At 34.9% G+C, this 21,303-nt stretch overlaps 1 long non-coding RNA gene across 1 annotated transcript; it reads left to right on the top strand.

The window, feature by feature from the left end:
* Positions 1-3,144: 3,144 nt before the first annotated feature.
* LOC148782258 (uncharacterized) lies at positions 3,145-4,049 on the top strand. Its single transcript, XR_016053202.1, has 2 exons — positions 3,145-3,226; positions 3,352-4,049. It is a non-coding gene; the product is annotated as an uncharacterized LOC148782258 (long non-coding RNA).
* Positions 4,050-21,303: the final 17,254 nt, after the last annotated feature.

Here is a 21,303-nt window from a genome sequence, read left to right as displayed (position 1 = left end):
TTGATATATCAGAGTTGAAGCTCGAGAGAAGAGGAGGAGAATGTTTCAGAGAGCATGAGGCAAGTAATGATCCAATGAGCTCCTCTCACACTTATGTGTATAGGATTTTAAAAGATCACCATTAAATTTGGTACAAAACTCTAAAAAACTTATCATATGGTGGGGGATTTGACTTTTCTAGATATCTATGCCAAATTTAATGGTGATCATTTGGGTTCCTATGCACATGAGTGTGTGAGGGTTTTATAGGATCATTACTCAAACTTTAAAACCTAAAAATTATAAAATATAGAAGTATTAATAAGGGTATGTTATTCTCAAAATAGACTGACTATATGACTGTGGGTAAATACAAAGAAAAGTATTGTTGGGGTTTGGGATATAATACCAAAAAAGGAAAATTTCATATAGAACTCTAATTCCTCGTATTATTTCATGTTAGACCTTTCTTCCGTTTTTCTTTCAAATGACATTAAGAAACTCTTAAACATTTCACTATACCCCATCATCTCTTATCTCCCTATTTTATTGACTTTTAATCATAAAAATTAACCTCAAAAAAATTGTTTATAGCATTTCAATCCAAGATTTTTTTTAATGGGTGGAAAAGGATAAAAAAGGTTAAAAATATTTTTGGGTTGAAATAGTATAAAAAAATTTATTGAGGCTAGTTTTTATAGTAAAAAATCAATTACAGAGGGAGATAAGAGGTGACTGGTGGGGTGAAATCTTTAAGGGTTTCCATATGCCACTTAAAAAAAAAACGGAAGGATGGTCTACCATGAAATAATATGAAGAATTAGGATTCTATATGAAATTTTTCCATACAAAAAGTATTACGAGTTAGGCTGTGTAGAAACTTGAAATTGGTGGAGTATTTATAATTTTCCGTTTTATGTTATATATAAGGTGTGCATCTCAACGTTGACATTTGTTTTGCTTGAAAGAAATCTCCAAAAGATTCAGCTCCGTTGCACTATCATTTTCCTACGTTTGTCACATGTAGTGTTTCAAAACTCAGATAGGTGGAGTTGATCATTTATCCACAGATCTGTGTCGGATCGTTAGATCGATGATTCAGATCGAGTTTAAATTGGTGATCTAAAAAATATTTAAAAATAAATAAAACGAAATAAAAAATAAAATAAAAGTTTATGGGATGGGAATTTCGAGGGCACCTCAAAAACCAGCAGACAAGCTTACATAAACGAATAAAAAGAAAAATATTTAGGGGTTTTTAGGGGAGAACAAGTATGAGACCCACACTATCCTTGACCCAGTTCGATCCCGACTAATTTCCATCCAAATCGATGATGCAGACCAGAAATTACCGGGTTTAAAAACATTGGTCTCATGAAAAAGTTGTGCATGAAGAAGTTGTGCATTGGGAAAGTCGTTCTGTTCGCTAGAAAAGCTCTTTCCCATGATAGAAAATTCTCTCCAAGAAGGAAACTCATCAGAGAGCTCTTTGCCTAAACCAACCTGCCTTAAGAAATCAGTTCACCACGATCGCATCGCTCCTATAAGTACCAATTCTCTTAATAAGAGCTTAAATTTGCAGGACCACAATAGAAAAGTATTCTCTCTATATAAAACACAACCCATATCTTCTACTTCAAGAACACACTCAAAATTTGCTATCGAAAAATGGGTTTCAAATACGTGCACAAGCCCCACGCCGTGTGCGTCCCGACGCCAGCACAAGGGCACATAACCCCTATGATGCAGCTGGCCAAGCTCCTTCATGCCAGAGGCTTCCACATAACCTTTGTCAACAACGAATACAATCACAAGAGACTCCTCAAATCTAGAGGACCCGACCCGTCGATGGGCGTCCATGGCTTTTTCTTCGAGTCTATCCCCTATGGCCTCCCGCCAATTGAAATCGAGGCAACGCAGAGTATCCCTGAGCTTTGCTACTACACTATGTAAATTAAAATTGGGGAATATTTTTTACTGTTTTTCTTTGGTAAGTGGACAAATAGTAATGACCTGAACATTGGTTCATGTCAAAAAATGAAGTTAAAAATTGAATAGCCCTTTTAAAGGAGACCAAAAATGAAAGTTTTGTAAGTCCCGCAAATCACGGTATTTTATGGAATTATTGAGAGAGAGAGAGGAGGGAGATGGGTTATAGGGAATTAGGAAGGGAGATTGGCTCCTCCGGTGTTAATGTTATACAGAGTACAGAAAAATGACTAGGCCAAAGCACCCGGATCTTCGCTGAGGAGAATTACTCAGGCAAGTTCAAATAACTTGCCTGAATCCAGCGAGGGGTTCCTTTTTTATTAAACAATTAAAAGGGATTCATTTTTATTTAAAAAATACACAGTTTGTTTTTTTAATGAAACAATTAAATGTGTTATGTACATTCCTACAATTAGAGGGAGTCTTAAAGGGGGGGGGGGGGGGGGGGGGGGTTACTTTTTTTATTAAACAATTAAAGGGATTTTTTTAATTAAAAAATACGCAGTTCTTTGTTTTAATTAAACAATTAAAGAAGGTCCTTTTTTTATTAAAAATTTATGCAGTCACAAATTTGACGCCTCAACCTCTTGAGAAGGCCCCAACCATTTTTAGTTTAAGCATGATATGAACTTAGCTTAGTTACTGGGACACGATCAGGGTTTGAGTGAGATATTATTCTTTCTTTAGAAAATAAACAGCGGTCCGAAGATGCCAACTTCGTATCTCCTCCTGGTGTGACGTTAAGAACATGAACCCAGGTTAGCATACTTAGGGCACAACCCTACTAAAGAAAAAACTAAAAAAAAAATATTAAATTCAATCTAAAGATATCATCCTCGGACCAATGGGCAATATTGGAAAAACATATTGCCGGTTGACCGATCTTAATTATAATTTCTAGCTATAAACAGAGCATTTTGTATTTTCCCTATTTATTTAAGGACGATACATAAACTACTCTCTTTTTTTAACCCTTTTGATGTGGCAGGGACCTGCCCGGTTAGGGCCATTACCCAAAGCAGTTTTGGGTTACCCAGACCCAGCCCATAGCCGGGTTCCATTCTGGGATCGTGTTTTCTAACACTGATAGGGCAGAGAGAGAGAGAGAGAGAGATTGAGGGGGGGTTGACGATATTGAAATGATACAATGTGACATCACTTTCATTTCTATCATAGGTGGGGGATACTTTTCCCAAAGAACAAGCCAAAAAATGGTAGTATAAGGACTATGAGGTCTTGAGTTTTACTGCTATAATAGGTAGGGGACCCTTTCCCCAGTGAACTACTAAAAACAGGGATAATGCAGGTACTAGTAAATTGGGTGAAAATAAACAAATCCTATTTATATCGTCCTAAATTTCTCCTTTGCTTTCACTTATCCAGACGCTAGCCAACTAAGCAATGGCTACCTAGAGACTCCCCTCAATTGGATTCAATCAATGCCGTCAATACGCCTCCGAGACTTGCTGAGCTTCCTCCGAACCACCGATCTGGACGACATTATGCTCATTTTCGCCCCTTATCTCCACCGCAGTCATCCTCAACACTTTTGACTCCCTCGAAGAACCTGTGCTCTATGCTATGCGTGCTAAGGTCCCTGCCTTGTTCACAGTTCTACCACTACACATGCTATGCCAGCAAGCTTTCACCGAGCCCAACTTGAGCTCCATAGGCTCACACTGGCGTGCTGGATTGGCTTGACGACAGACCGGCAGGATCTGTGGCGTATGTGAACTTCGGCAGCATCACGGTAATTTTGGATATTAGGCACCTTGGAACATAATTAGGGAATATTTTTGAAGAATTGAATAACTTGTCTTGGTGTTTAAGAAAATCGTGATCTTAATATTTAAGTTTTGGAGCAATTATTGCTTTATTCAAGCAACTAGCTAATGTCTCTGAGGTATGGAAATAACAGGGAGTATTATTGGGCAATGATTTCAGAAATAACAGGGAGTATTATTGGGCAATGATTTCATGCAACGGTTGTATCATAGTATAACGTAACTACGCTTTTTAAAAACTATGTTTGTGGTATTTGTAGGACCCAAAATATTACACACACATTCTATTTATCTCAATAATGAATCTCAAAATAAAAAAGTTCTATTTGGACCCTAGATATGGTCAAAATGAGTCCCCCTCCAACAACGAATCTAGAAAAAATTGGAAAGAAAAAATCCTTCAAAAGCCTAGATCTAAGAATCTTATCAAAATAGACGACCTCTATTAATTGGGCTAAAAACAATATTTTCTAGGTTGTGTTTTCAAATTTTTGTTTTCGTGATTGTTCACTAGAATGAAAAAAGTGTATATTTTAAATTTTGGATCAAACAAATGGTCTTATGGTGAATTTTAAAGATTGTTCCATTATACTATGATCCAACCGTTGCATGAGATCACTGCCTAGTATTATTTAGTCAGGGAGTAGTTCACTTGAGTAAACAAGGTAAAATATTGAGGACAACTTTCACAGCTAGTGTTCTTTAACTCACCATGACACTTGAACTCTGCCTGGTATGAAGCGAGTAACTTGGCCGAGTCCAAATGGATTCATCTTGGAATGAGGCAATTAACATGGCCGAGTCTGAGTGGATTCGTTCGCTATTGTACATAGGCTAAGCAGAGTTGATGGGCTAGATTAGAGGAAATGAGTAGTATCACCTATCCCTTGTAAACAGAGGATATGGCGTAGGAATCTTCATGTACCTTCGTGAATCAATTAGCTAGGCGAGTCTACTTTGATTTGGCTGAGTTATTCATACTTAGATTATTTGTTGACCTGAGTATCTTGGGGCAACTCACACCACTTAAAAAAATACGTAAATAAATAGATAAAAATATATATAAGAAAATAGAGAGATTTATGTAATCCAAAATTTTTAGGTAAAATACAAAATTCTCCAACTATTTACAAAAATTACAAAGAAAGTCGGTCAAACCTCTTTTTTTTTATTTTTTCAAAAATTACCCCTTGATCAACCGAATTTTGATTATTTTTTTAGTTTTTTCAATTTTTTTGTGTAGGGGAATACTTAAAGCTTCAGGGCTATGCTCTAATAACGAAAAGAAAAAATATTAAAAATAAATCAAATTTCGGGTTGACCGAGAGGCAGTTTTGAAAAAAAAAGAAAGTGGGTTAATTAACGCAGTTTTTTCGCTTCTAGGGAAGTTTTCACATAAAAGTGGAGGGAAGTTTTCACATATAAGTGGAGCTTGACGTGTTTTATCTAAAATTTTAGGGTCCGTATGTAAATCTCTTGATAAAAATAGGACCAATGTATAAAAGTATAATTTTGTTTGCTATGATTTTTCAGTTACTAACAGCGTCTGCTGTTAACAATGGATAGGTATTCGCACACTCAGCTGGTCCAACTTGGAACCGGCTGGTCAAACCAAAATTGGGCACTGGCCAATCCGGTTTTGGTCGGTTGTCGTGGCTTGGTGGGGTGTTTTATAAAAAATTCAAAATAAAATTTATAAAATCTTAAAAAATAAGGGATTTTTTTGTACTGTGTTTTTTAATATTTTTAATCCTTTGGAAAATATTGAAAATACTTATTTTCATATTTTTCCATCTGTTTTGAAAAATTTTGAAAATATCCCCGAGAACAACTCGATTTTTTAAAATTCATTTTTATTCTACTTTTCAACTTCATTTAGATGTACTTTGTTCAATAATGCTTATGAGTATATTTTTTAAATTTGTTTTGTATTCTTTTATTTTTTTTTAATATGTTTTGGACCGGCTGGGACTTGCCCGATTAAGCCGGTTGAACTGACCAGCTAACCGGTTACTTGGACTGGCTAATTTTTTTATTCTTGATTAAAAAAAATCATGTTTATCTAAAATTTGGTTGGTAGATGTATTTTTTATGTGGCACAAAAAATATATAAAAAATATAAAAAAAATATTTTGAACATTAAAAAATTAACCATAATAGCACTTAAAGTTAGATGATACCGTTGGAAATGTGGCCTTTTAGGCCCTTTATCCCGGGAATTTATTTTTCAATAATGGTACAAAAGACATGTTGTCCCATGTAGTTGATATGAGGTAATGCAATGTACTAGGATCTATTTTGGAGCTTTTATAGGATGTTGCACTAAAGCAAAAACTCGGTATCACTGGAGGGGAAACCCAATGTCACTGGAGAAAAAACCCAGTTTCACTGGTGGGAAAACTCAGTGATGTGTTTGAATTCTTTGTATGAATTGTTTTTTTATATTATTGATATACAAAATTATTTAATTTCTAAATATCTTTTATTAAATTGTAAGAATACTTGGATGACATCCTATTATGTGAGTCATTGGTACACTGTTGATAGGTTTAGCCCATTACATAAGATTAACAGTATGGTGGCAACTTGTTAATCCTAATTGGCTGTGTAGTGATAGTTAAATATCTTGTATTTATTTTATATATACAATTTCTAAAATGCTACTTACAGTAATTTATCTTGTTGTGCAAGTTACCTCGGGTTGTATAATATATACATCTCGATAATGGTCAATAGATAGAGATTTTTTCCCTCTGTCTTTTTTCGTTTGACATGGTATCAGAGCAAGGTTCTGGCTTATTATCACTCTTTTTTCGATGAAGGTAATTTTTGTATTTCCATCAAAGAAGCTTTCGTGCATCTTTAGATCTGGGTTTCTCTTATATTGAAGAATCGACCACAAAGAAAATCAGGTTCCATATTCTCTCTATCTAGAATTTTCGAATAGATATTGAGAATTTCAGATTTCGACTGTTCTCAAGAGTCAAGGGTTCGTTATGTATTCTGCTGCTATGTTTCTTGGGACTTACTGGATCCTACAGCAAGTGACTGATGAGAAACACATCAGGCACTATAATTGAGTACACAGATTAAAATTTGAGTTTTGGGGATTTGGCTATTAGAGTTTGTACTGTTTTTTTGTGAAAAGGTTTTGCATTATCTCCCACCGTCTTAATTGATAGGCAGAATTGTGAATTGAAGTTGGTGGGAGGTTTTGATTTTAAGGGTTAGGGTTAGACGGTTGCAAGTATTGGGATTGGGTGATTGGTGTAGTTGTTGTTTGGGGTTCTCCAATTTTGTCAAGTATTGGGATTGGGTGATTGGTGTAGTTGGTGTTTGTGGTTCTCTAATTTGGTTTGGGGTTCTCAAATTGATTACCGTCACTACTATTATTTGTGCACCGTCACAAATCCATATATTTTTTTGTTGCAAGTTGTTTTTCCTCCGCTCTATTGTTTGGTCCAAGCTTTCAATCGGGTATTATTTTTTATATATATTGAGGGTTGTTTCGATACCCACGTCAATCCTAGCCTTCTTGTTTAGAAAGAAGTTAAAGAGTGGCACTTTTGAATTAAACTCATTGAGCCGATCAAAAAAAAAAAACAAAGGAATATCAGCTGGTACTTCTCAAGTCCGTATTTAGATTTTGGCTTAAGTCTTTCGATTGAAATTGTGGGTGCTTCCATCTATAGCTTATGAAAAAGGAGATGTATTGGTCATAAAACCTGATGGAAAAAACTATCCCGTTTGACGCTTCCATTTTCAACTTTTTGTTAAAGGGAAAGGTTTGTGGGGGTATATTGATGGAACTGAACCTGATCCTGCTACACCCAACACTAAAGATACCCGATACTGGAAGAGCAACAATGTAAAAATTGTCTCATGGATCCTTGGCTCTATAGATCTGGACATGGGAAGGCCAATGAGATGCTTCCGCACTACGAAAGAAATGTGAGAATTTTTGAAAAAGGTTATCAACAATCCAATCTTGTAAGAAGCTTTCAAATTGAGTATGATATATTTACCTATAAACAGGAGGATAAAAACATATAGGAATATTATAATGGTTTTATAAAGTTGTGGACAAAATATAAATTTGTAAACTTGAAGGCTATTACCAGTGCTTGTTACATTAAAAGCTTAAAGGAGATAAATGATGACATGAAGGTGATGCAGTTTCTAATGAAGTTGCGCTCAGAATATGAGATCATTCGATCCAATATTTTGAATCGTGAAACCTTAGCAAATATGGATGTCATTCTAGGTGAATTACTTCGTGAGGAGACTAGAATTACGACATAAGCCACTATTGAGGGAAATAATGATTTAGAGTCTGTCCTTGTGGCTCAACGGGCTAGAAGAAAACCATCACAAAAGGGTCCATCTTCGCTGTTTTGTTATGAATGTAAAGAGTATGGTCATATAGCACCACTTTGCAAGAAGAAAATTTTTTGTACTTTTTGCAAACGTCATTGGCAGATTATCACAGAGTGTCGAGATCTTTCTCAGGGAGGCAACCAGACATTAAATATACAGAAACCTTTTTAAAGGGCATACAAATCTGCTAATGATGCATCCAAGTGATTAGTGATAGAGACCCCTCCATCAAGTACTATTCATGACCCAAATACGACAGTGTCCCATACATCAGCTATGTCCAATGATATTCGATAGTTGGTTCAAACCTTTGTATCTACGGCTATCTCTTCTACTTTTTCTGTTATGGGTTTGTCTAGTATGAATTCTCACCTATCCTCTAGTGTGAATCTCCTTTGGTTTATTGACTTGGGTGCCTCTAATCGTATGACTGGAGTGCACACAAGTCCAGCATCTACTAAACCATACCAAGGTAATAGTCAGATTCTCATTGCTAATGAGGAGAAACTGAATATTACTGGCACTGATAATCTATCACTCTCTGTCTCCCCTGGTACACATTTTCATTTACGTAATGTTCTCTCGGTTCCTAAATTAACTACTAATCTAATCTTTGTGGGTCAACTTGTCGATGATGGTTACAATGTTTAATTTTCTCGTGATGGTTGTATAATACAGGACTTATGCACTGGAACACTGAAAGGGAAAGGGAGTAGAATTAGTCGTTTGTTTGCGGAATCGGAGACTTTGTCATGCGAATGCAAATAAATTAGATTCTTTGTTTTGTTTTGGTTCATTGCCCAATAAAGCACTTGCTTTAAATTCTATCAATAAATATTGTATTATTTGTTCTCTGAATAAAAATACCAGTTTTCTTTTCCGACTCGAGTAGATAAAGCAACTGTACATTTGCATCTTATTTATAGTGATGTATGGGGTCCTGCTCCAATTTTATCTAGGATGGGATATAAGTATTTTGTTTTGTTCATTGATGATTGTACATGATATACCTGGACTTTATGCACCATAAATATGAACTGTTCTCCCATTTTAAAATGTTTTTATCCATGATTGTAACTCAATTTAATACAAAAGTACAAATCTTTTTTTTTATGGTCAGCCTCCAGTGGGGAATACTTATCAGATGATTTTCAAAAATATTTGATAACTCAAGGTATTCAATCGTAGAAACTTGTCCCTATACTCCACAATAGAATGAAATAACTGAAAGGAAAAACTGTTATATCTTATAAGTAGTTAGGACCCTTATTAATGACTCTCATATTCCTCATAGCTTTTGGGTTGAAGTTGCATCTCATAAATCGCCTCCTTTCATCTGTTTTGCATAAAGAATTTCCGTATTATTCATTATTTCATGTTTATACTGATTATTCTCTCTTGCATGTTTTTTGATGTGTCTATTTTATTCATCTTCCTCAACATAAACGAACAATTTTTTTGTTCAAGTAGTCACTTGTGTTTTTGTGGGTTACTGTCTCGACCACAAAGGATTTCTAGTTTATGATCCAACAACTCATCGTGTACGTGTTTCTCACAATGTCGTCTTTTTGGAAAGCTTCTTTTATTACTCTTCAATTACTAAAGCATCAGGGTCTTCTGCTCCTTTCTTCCCAGATTTCTTAGATGCCAACACCACTAGTAAATCATCACAATTTTTTAAGCATCAACATCATGGCCAACAAAACCAATCCACGCCTACTCCATCTCACTAACCAGAGCAAGGTCAAACCTCTGCCCTGCCTATAAGTGATTCTCTTCCCACCACCTTTTCTCCTAATCCTGCTTCTATTGATAACTCTACCCAGTTACGACGTTCTTCAAGTGAAAGTCACCCACCTAATCACTATGGCTTTTTCTTTGATGATTTTGAATTTCGCGACAACCTAGAGCTTTGTTTACTTCTCTTATACTATTGAGATTCCTTCCAAATACTTAGATATTTGTTTGCTTCCAATATCATTATTTGCCCCTTCAGATTCAGTTGATATTCCTTCCACCTACTAGCAAGCCTTGACTATGTCATGTTGGAAAGAAGTCACGGATGTGAATGGAAGTAAATGGGTCTTTTCAGTGAAGCTTCAATCTGATGGAAGGATTGAGCGAAATAAAGCACAACTATTTGCTCAAGGTTACAACAGGTGTATGGCATAGACTAGGATGAAACATTTGCTCCTGTTGTTAAAATGACTACTGTACGTACCGTAATTACCCTCTCAGGTATTCGTCAGTTGATTATATCTTAGATGGAGTGAAAAATACATTTCTTCATGGACATTTGAAAGAGACAATATATATGTGACCTCCTCCTCGGTATTGTCATGACAAGTAAGTCTATGGTATGTCACTTGAAAAAACCCTATGTCACTTGAAAAAATCCTTGTATGGTTTAAAACAGGCTCCAAGAGCTTAGTTTGAACAATTTCGACAAGTCGTTATGAATGCTAGGTTGAAACAAAGTGCTCATAATTATTTGCTATTTACTCACCATTGTTCTTCAGGGATAACAATCATTTTTCCATATGTTGACGATATTCTCAACATAGGAGACACAATAATATGCAACACTTGAAAGAGCTTCTCAGTCACTCATTCAAAATGAAAGATTTGGATCTATTGGCTTACTTTTTTGGCCTAGAAATTCATTATTCCCCTAATGGATATATAGTTAACCAAATGAAGTACACCAAAAACATGATCAAACTACCCAACTTATCTGATGATAAATGAGTGGATACACTAATGGAGGTGAATGTAAAATATAGAAATGATGATGGAGACAAACTTCCAGATCCCACTCTTTATAGACAACTGGTTGGCAATCTACTTTATCTCACTATGACTTGTCTTTATATATCTAATGCAGTACAGGTCGTTAGCCAATTTGTTGCAGATCCCCATCGCATCCATCTCTCGGCTGCCCATCGTATGATTTGTCCTCAGCGGGGTACATGTCATAGATGCCTATTATTCTCCTCTAACTCTTCCCTCTAGTTACGAGCCTATGCTGATGGGGATTGGGCCGACTACCCAGATACTAAACTCTCAACCACAGGGTGGTGTATATTTCTTAGAGATCCTCTTATTTCATGAAAATGTAAGAAACAACAAACTGTGTTGAAAACTTATGCAGAAGCTGAATACCGAGTAATGTCCTCAGCTTGCGGGAAATTACTTGGTTGAGAGGTTTTTTACATGCCCGCAATATTCTTCATCAAAATCCTACGTCATTGTATGTTGATAATATGAGTGTCATACATATTGCATCAAATCCATTGTTTCATGACTGCACAAAGCATATAGAAATTGATTGTCATTTCATTCGTGAAAAAGTTTTGGCCAGAGAAATTACACTCCCATATATTACTTCACAGCAACAACTTGCATATATTTTTACCAAGTCAATGACTCGTGCTAGTCATGACTATCTCATTGACAAACCGATGTTGTTCAACTAACCTCAGTTTGAGGGGGAGTGTAGAGATAGTTGAAGATCTTGTATTTATTTTAAGAGTAATGATCCTATGAGACCCTCTTACACTCATGTGTGGAGGACCCTAAAGGATCACCATTAAATTTGGTACAGATCTCTATCACATGGATGCGGGACTTGACTTTTCTAGAGATTTATGCCAAATTTAATGGTGATCCTTTGGGCCCTACACACATGTGTGTGGGAGGGTCTCATAGGATCATTACTCTTATTTTATATATATCATGTATAGAAAGTTACTTACTGTAATTTATCTTGTTATGCAAGATAACTTGCAGTATAAGTTGTATCAGGTTGTATTATATATACATGTTGATAATGGTCAATAGATAGAGAATTTTTACTCTGCCTTTTTGTGTGTTTGACATACTGCACTTAAGAGAATTAACATAGGAGTTATACTTGGATCTCAAGTCCTATAGACCATGAATGTGAGAATTACAAAAGACGGTTCTCTATGAAAAGAGGTTAGCCCCTCAAGTAAAAAAGTAGAAAGAAAGATTGGAAAAAGGGTGAATGAGATTCACCAAAGATGACTCTCAAGGTTGCCTGCTATCAGATAGCTTCTTGGTCTATAGGTTTCGGTATGGAACCTTAAGTCCTTCGTGTGATTTAAGGATAGATCCGAGTAAGTTGTTTATCGATTTTATTTATTTGTTTGTTTATTTTATTTATTGGGACTAACAGATACTAGCTTCAATGATTGAAGGGTGCATGTGCACCCTTCAAGTATCCACATTATAGGACCTCTGTACCTTGATTCACACTTCAACAACATTAATTAGGAATATAGATATTGAATTATGAGCCATGAAAGAGATGACGTCACTTTCTCCTTTTCTGTGGTCCATCTGCTGCAATGGCTAAAAATGGCCAAAAATGAAAAAATAAAACTTTCAAAGACTTTGACACAATGGGAAAAGGATTTTGAAGATGTTTTGGAAAATAGAAAGAATTAAACAAAGAAACGAAGCACAAGAAATGAAGTTGAAAAAAATAGATGTGAGATTACAGTTGAGCCAAAAAACACCCGAATTTGAGGACTCAATTAGAGTAATGTTAATGTGAGGGGACCATTCCCATTGTCGTCAGAGTGCTCACCTAGAGATACTTGTCATCGGAGTTGTACCAGTGTTAGAGCGGCCTTTGATGCAAAAGGTAACCACATTGATCTAGGCTGCACCTATGCTAGTCCATGGTCAACGTTTTGCTGTCATTTGATTAATTGAAAGTTGAAGAAAGCAGAGTGAGATCCCTAAAGTTGTAGGGGGTTTTAGGGAGTCTGAGGTTCGGGTTTAATACTTCTAGGATTCCCAGGATTTCAAGGGCGAAATGTTACCTTGGGCAACGGCAGAGTTTCGGAGGAAGATGTGGCAATTAGGGCCCAAAATGGTCTTAGGAGGATCCTATTTATAGGAAAAGAGCATGTAACTGCCATTGGAGAGTTGGCAGGATAATAGGGGTCCCATTATCTCACTGTAAGTGTCCTTGACTTGGGCTAGGTAAAACATGCCATGGGCATACTCGTAATGAGCTGTGGACCCCAAACAGGGGCATTTCCCATTACCTATCTTCCCATGTTCCCTAGTGACTGTTTGTGTGGCAGGATGTGTTGAATGTTGGGGTCTTTGGAAGTTCTAGGTGATTTTGACCCATTTTAAACATTAGTTCATTACGCTAATATATTTGTTGTTCAAAATTTATTATTTAGGCTAGTTACATTGGTCAAAGACTGAGTTGGGCCAAATCTAAGGTAGTGGCATGTATTCTAGTGCTTAAGATTGAATAGAAGGATTAAGGATCTAGACTAGGCTAATTAGGTGGTTTTTAAGGTACGTTAGCCTAATTACTTAAAGGGCTTGGTTACTTAGGAGGGTTTCAGGTTCCGTAATTGTGTTTACTGCTTACTGATCAAGCTTTTCCTAATTTTTGGACCTCTATGGGATATTTGAGTTGTTATTATGGTGTACGGGCTTTGGGGTGTGGTGTAACACTGTCTACCAGGAAGTTTGGTCTTCAGTGTGACTTAGACTAGGAATTTTGTCAGTGAGTGGCGAGTGGCTTCATGGTTAGCCTGCCCGTTTGCCTTCCCGCCCCAAACTTACCTATTCCACCCCACTAATATTTTACTTACCCAAAAAAAGATTAGGAAGTTTGTGTTTCTGAAAGGATTCAAATCAGTGTTGTCAAATTCGATTTGCTTTGGTTGAAGTATCCGAAGCCTTTGGATTTTGGGCCTATGCCAAACCGAAGCAAAGCCTGATGCTGCTGCTTTCGTCATAATCGGTCCACTTTGTGTTGCTTTGGTTAGATTTGGGTCTGCTTCGGGCCAATTCGGTCAATTCAGTCCAAGCAAAGAAATATCTATATAAAAGCATTTCTTTTTTTAAAAAATGACTTATATATATATTTAGGAAAACTCTTCTCAACGCCTATAGGTGAAAATGAACAGTGATTTCGCCTACCCTCATCACCATCTAAACTTCATCGCACGGTCACAGTTGTCCAATAGTGTTTCATTTTTTATTTTTTTTACTTAAAATTTAGAGCGTGTGTACATCTTAATAAGACGCACCTAATAAAAATATGAAAAAAATAATTCGTAAAAGATAAATTCACCAAAATACACCCGAAATTTTATGGGGGTATTTTGATCAATTTATATTTGACAAATTAATTTTTCATATTTTTATTAGGTGCGCCTCACTAAGATGTACACACACTCCAATTTTAGATCATTCCAAAGAGTAGAAAAAAAAAAAAAAAATTGAAACACTAACGAACAACTGTGACCGTGCAATGAAGTTTGGATGGTGATGAAGATAGGCGAAATCACAGTTCATTTTCGCCTATAAGCGGCTTGTAGTATCTTCCATACATATACACATACACACACACACACACACACACACACACACATACATATATATATATATATATGTGTGTGTGTGTGTGTGTGTGTGTGTGTGTGTGTGTGTGTGTGTGTATGTATATATAATTTATATATAGAAAACTCTTCCCGACGCCTATAGGCGAAAATGAACAGTGATTTCGCCTACCCTCATCACCATCCAAACTTCACCGCACGATTACAGTTGTTCGGTAGTTTCAATTTTCATTTGCTTTCTACAGTTCTAAATTACTTTAAATTTGAAGCATGTCTATATCTTAGTGAGAAACACCTAATAAATATATGAAAATAATAATTCGTAAAATATAAATTGACCAAAAGACCTCCCGATACGGGGGTATTTTGGTCAATTTATATTTTGTGAATTATGTTTTTTATATTTTTATTAGGTGCGCCTTACTAAGACGTACACATGCTCTAAATTTCAAATCATGTCGATGAGTAAAAACAAAATGAAAATTGAAACACTACTGGACAACTATGACCGTGCGATAAAGCTTGGATGGTGATGATGGTAGATGAAATCCCTGTTAATTTTCGCCTGTAGGCATTTTGTAGTATTTTCTTTTATATATATATATATATATATATATATATATATATATATATATTTATATATATAGGGAGTAACTTTTGTACACCCATATGTGACTGTTATAGTATACACGGATCGCCCAGAATGAATCTGAGCCATTCCGTGGCCGATCTGACTGTCAAAACCTCATTTTGTGTTTGAATTTTCATTTGTTTTTTACAAATCTAAATCACTTAAAATTTTATACGTGTGTTCTTCTCATCAAGGCACACCTAATAAAAATATAAAAAAAAAATTGGTGAAAAAAAAATTAACCAAAATATTCCCATAATATTTTGGGTGTATTTGGTTAATTTATTTTATATAAAAATGTTTTTAAAGGATCTAGTCCCCAATTTGTAAGAGATAATTTTATGAATTTGGAATTTAGAGTATGCCATATGTGAGTCAATGTTTCTATAATGGTGAACAATAGTTACCGATCATGTTTTCATAAGGATGGTTTCGTACCATTCTCTGCATCTTTCTCCCATATTAGGATGCATATGATGCGTAAATATATTGTTGCTATTTCAGTGAGATTTTTTCCTTTAAGATCATTTTCAATGACTATAAGGGGTATATAAGATGTTTCAAGAAAAGAAGTTCTATTAGCACTTAGACCAGGGTTATTAATGCTTACAGGGGATTGTTATGGAGATATATCTATCTCTTAAACTTACTTTCTTATTAAAGCACTTGGGGATATTGATGATGTTGCCAATCCTTTATTTGGGCTAAGAATTATATCTTTGGATTGATTTTGCTTCCTCTTGCCTTCCCAACAAAAATTCTCGGGTCAAAAAGTCAGGACGATAGTTAGCTTTACCATTAATATGTTCAATAGTGAATTCGAAAGTTGAGAGAATGCCTTGCCATCTAGGAAAGATATGTTTTGAAATGAGATTTTTGACAATTTTTTCAAGGATATCCTTTGTTGCCTTACAGTCAGTGCGGATAAGGAAACTTTGATTCAGTAGGTCACTTTGGAATTTAGTTACACAATGAACAATAGCAATGATTTCTTTTTTAACAGTAGAATAGTTTTATTGGGCCAGGTTCTATATTTTTGAAGTAAATCAGATCAGCTGTTCTTGGTTATGAGGTGTTTGCTTAAGTATGCCACCCACACCTTGCTCAAAAGCATCAATTTCAATGATATTATAAGCTATAGGACTAGACCACGCTAAGCAGGGTAATTCTTTAGCTTTATGTTTTATTTTTCTGACGGCTTTGGTATGTTCGTCAGTACAGACCTGAGGGTTCTTTTTTAACCATTGAAATAGAGGCTTAGCATCAATTGCCAGATTTTTGTAAAACTCCGAGATATAATTTAGGCAACAAAGAAATCATTCGAGTTTTGTTTTATCTTTAGTGACACCTAGGAATTTTGATGCAAATTCAATTGCCCTATCAATGGGAATAAATCTTTCCTGATAAATGTTATGTCTAAGAAACCTTATTTTTTTTTGAAAAATATTTATCTTTCTTGCTGATACTACCAATCCAGCATTCTTAATAGATTTTAGGAATGTACTTAAATGTTTTCAATGTTGGTCAATTGATTCAAAGAACACAAGTACATCATCAATATAAACGATCATAAATTTACTGTAAGGGTTGAATAGATATTTCATAATATTTTGCAATTCAGATGGTGCATTTTTTAAACCGAAAGACATAACGTTTCATTCCTAATGCCCGAATGGGACATTAAAAGTTGTTTTGTGTCTATCTTTTTTTATTATTTGGATTTGCTAATATCCAGATTTTATATCAAATTTAGAAAATAAACATGCATTTGCCAATCTATCTAAGGGATTTCTTTTGTTTGGGATTGGGTGTTGAATCCATCTCAATGACTTATAATTTATAACCAATCGAGGAGCTCCTCTTTCGATTTTAGAAGCCTTTTCAACATAAAAAGTTGAGCAACTTCAAGGTGATGAACTTTTTCTAATAAGTTTTTTATCAAGCAATTCTTGTATTTCTTTTTTACAAGTTTCTAAGAACCCACTATTCATTTGAATAGGCCTTGCTTTGGTAGGGATTTTCCGTTCATTAAAATCTAGTTCATACGGGAGTTCAACTACTTGTTGCTTTCTATTACAGAAAGCATTAGGGACATCGAAGCATATTTCTTTTTCAAGAATTATTTTGAAAGTACTAATTTTATGTTGTAATTATGGTGATAACAATTTTTCCTCAATGGTCTTATACTTAATTTCTTATTTAAGATAATAGAGGAATTTCTCCTTAGTAGAGATTTTATTCTTAATATTATTTATTTCATGAACTCGGGGCTTATCTATAGAGGTAAATTTTACCTCAAGCCCTTCAATATTAGCCTCAATTCCTATATCATCAAATTTGATTTGGTAAAGCATATTTAGGAATAGCGTTATGAGAATAACCAGTTGACTCAAACTTTTAACTATGATAAAAGGAAATTTAAAACAGGCTTCATTATTGCAAACTACCTCATCAGATAATTTATAGTTTACTGGCATTTTACTACCATCAACAGTGTTTAAAATTTGGGTAGTCTTGCTATAATATTTTGTGGGTACTAAGCGCTCATTTATGCAATTTAAATCAGTTCCGGAGTCAATTAGGGCAGTGGTTTGAAAACTATATTCTTTCTGTACTACTATTTTAACAATTGTAAACCATCGTTGAGTTATGACTTTATTTCAAAATTTGATGTATTTAAAATTCTGAAGCTTGGTCTGTTTTAGGACAAGGCATTCATTTGAAGTTTCAGGCTTCTCATCTTCTAGAACTTTTGGGAGTGTATCTTCAACTTCAGGTGGTAGCAGATTATGGTGCTATTCATTTATTAAATAGTTGAATTCAACTTCAGTATTCTCAATGGGAATTTCCTCCTTTTTATGAAAAGAAGTAGTAGCCATTCTTAAGATTTGAACTCTAGTTTTTAGAGTTATTAATTCATTGCGTACTTTATTGATTTTATGTTTTAACTCATGGATTGAAGGTTCTCAGTTTGAGTATTGTTTTGATCTCTTTTAAGGATATTCTTTAAATTGTATTCTTCTCTTGTTGGTATGAGAGAAATCTTGGGGGTAGTAGGTCTAGAAAGATCTTTTGCCATATTGATATATTGAATTAAGGTTTCTCTTTTAGACTCGGGGTCATCAATTTTATCTATTAAGTCAATGATTAAGCTTTCCTATTTTGTAAGAGTATTGAGATTTAGACCGCTCATGTCAATGATAGCTTTGTAAAAGTTACATTGACAGGCATTTTCAAGGTTATCCGCATTATCCGAATCGGAGTCTGAGCTTGTGAAGACCAAGTCTTCATCATTAATTTCTCCAATTAAACTTTCTTCAACAGTTTTCGAAGAATTAAAACAATTGGTTTTTTATGTTTTCATCGACTTCAAGTGCATTGATTTTTCTTTTGACTTTGGATTTATTCTTATAATGGCTTACTTTTCCACATATAACCATCGACTTTTGTAAATTCTTATATTTTTTGTTGTGAGAAGATTTGGAAGAGGGTAAGGTATTATATCCAAACTGCTCAAAACATCTCCTAATTCCTTTTTCCCTCTCATTCTTTGTATCTCTAGTTGTCTTTAGAGTTTTAAGTTTGTGCACAAAGCAAGACCTTCAGAACAGATTTATGCTGATAATTCTCTTAGGGTATATTGAGAATAGGGAATAATTCCACCATGCTTATTTTTAAGTCGAGTCTTAACCTTTTCAACAAAAAGATGAGGAAGGCCGGCTATGAATTTCTCTTTCTAGTGATCTGCCTTACTATCCTTTCTAGATAATAATCTTGAGTAGAATACATCATTATACCATTTTAAGTGAGAGAGTGCAGGGCAACATAAATTTAAAAGCAAGTCCTCAGATCTAGCTGTTAAAAGGGTCGTACTTCCAACAAAATGAAGGGTGATAGTGTAGAACAGTATATTAACTGCATCACCTTTATCGACTACTATTTCTAGGATTTGTCCAAGCCCAACTTCATTTTTAACAAGCCATTGTTTAGTAGCATTCAGAATCTGATCCTTAACAGATTCATCCATATGAAATTCCACCATCCTCGAAGCCATCCTGTAAAAGCACATATGATAACCTTGGCAATTTCATGATCTTTATTTACAGTATGCTTACAAGCGGTGGCATACATAGTCATGTGTTTCATTAGGTCAAGTATTTGATTTTCAAACGTACCGTCTATGTTCTAATTAACAATAGACCTACCAGAGTGTGAAACTGAACTAGAAATAAGGTCTTCTTCTATTTGGATGTCTACAAGAGTGGGTCGAGGATAATACATTCTAGTTTGGGAGACTAATCTTGTTTTTCTCCCATAGTCTATTCTATTAATATCCACGCTTTCTACTTTAAAAGCATTCTCTATTTGAGAAATCTCTTGGTCTGTATAACCTTGATCTTTCTGCAAAACGTGTAACTCACCAATACGAATTTTTCTCTTATCCTTATCATCAATGTCTAATTTTAAAAGCCTTTTAACTAGCTCATCAACCAACTCCTTAGTTTCTTCTTCTTTTTTTATTCCTTGCAGGCTGAACTTTCCGGTTTCTATACTTGGTGGGGGTTTAAATAAAACTGCTTCTTTCCAGCTTTCTTTTTTTTTTTCTTGTCGTACATATTTTAAATTATTCAAGGCGCTTTCGATTTGGTGGTTTGTTTTCCTATAGTTTGTAGGAAGAGATTGGTGTAATTATTTTGTTCTATGATTTGTGGTATTCCTTCTAGTTTGGCTATGTGATTGTCAGATTCTTTGGACGCTAGTTTGAAGGGTGAAAGTTTCTCTCCTCTAAGCTGTAAACTTCTTTTTGAGGGATGGATTGACTCAACAGTCTCACCTTTAAAAGTATGGAATGTCTGGAAAGATTTTTCAGCCATGTTTATTTCATATTTGGTAGTTTAATTCCTTTTATTGGAATGATATATTTAAGCCATTTAAAGAACTTCACATTTCTCTTATATTTTGTCATAAATTTATTGAATTATATACAAAAGGCATCCCTTAATTATTCTTTAAATTCTTGGAAAAATCAATCCCTTATCTGTCTATTTTCTTCTGACATGAAATCTTTTTTAATCCATTATTTATCAATGACAAACTCTGATAGTAAGAAGATCAAAGTTAATATCGGATGGAGTCGGTTCTTCTACCTCAGTTTGAGAAGAACTAGGAGTGTTAACCTTGTACACTGGATGCTGGACTTGATTTGAAGCCTTTCGTAGCCCTTCTAAAATTATTCTTTCATTATAAGCTCTCTCATAGTTAGATTAGGGAACATAAGACATCAAGATTCTAGGTGGAATTCTATGCAGTGGAATAGAAATGTTAAGTCTAGCTTTTTTAGATGATGGAAACTGTATTTCAATTTCTCCATCTGGGTATTCAATTATCTACGTAGGTTCCCTTTTTTCAGGAATCTTGTACTGGTTCTCGGACTGAAGAGACCAGTTCTCAGGTAATTTTACTTGCGCCCATGGTACCGCCTTTGGTATAACAAAATTATATTTATCTATATTTATTTGAAAGAAAATGGTTTGTCTCTTCATATCCATATGTCTAGCATTTGGGCGTAGAGTGTTCATGACTTTATAACAGATCCTATTAACCTTGAGTTTTGGGATCCAGGATCTATATCAAAACCTTTCTTGCCTTCTTGGCTTAATGATGGTCTTTGAGTCATAGCGTCTTTAGACTTGACTATATAATCTAGTTTGCTAATTTTATACAATTCAACACTGTGTAGGAACTGGATCCTCAATATTTTAAAATGGTATAAAAATAAAATCTGAGGAGCTATAAAAAGAAGAATTTATAGTTTAGAATCGAATGGTATCAAAGACAGTTTCTACACAGTGGTGAACTGTATAAAATTAGCAACCTAGATATTATAGTCAAACCTAAAGTCGCTATGACCCAAACACCATCGTTAAGCCAAGAAGGCAAGAAAGGTGCAGGGACTGTTTCCAATTGACTCGAACCAAGACTACAAGATCTGGTAAGGAGAATTTTATTAGAACACTATCAAGTAGCACAGCCTCTACTAGCACTCTTCGCGTAAATAACAAAGAAGATGTGATCATTGACAATATCAAAAAACAAATCCAAGGTTAGAATATCCCAAAGGTTCCTATAGCAGATGTTTATAAAA

This window comes from Amborella trichopoda, chromosome 4, assembly GCF_054954075.1.
Source record: "Amborella trichopoda isolate Santa Cruz 75 chromosome 4, AtrichopodaSantaCruz75HAP2 v2.0, whole genome shotgun sequence".
Lineage (NCBI taxonomy): Eukaryota > Viridiplantae > Streptophyta > Magnoliopsida > Amborellales > Amborellaceae > Amborella > Amborella trichopoda.
This window is presented reverse-complemented; position numbering and strand designations above follow the sequence as displayed.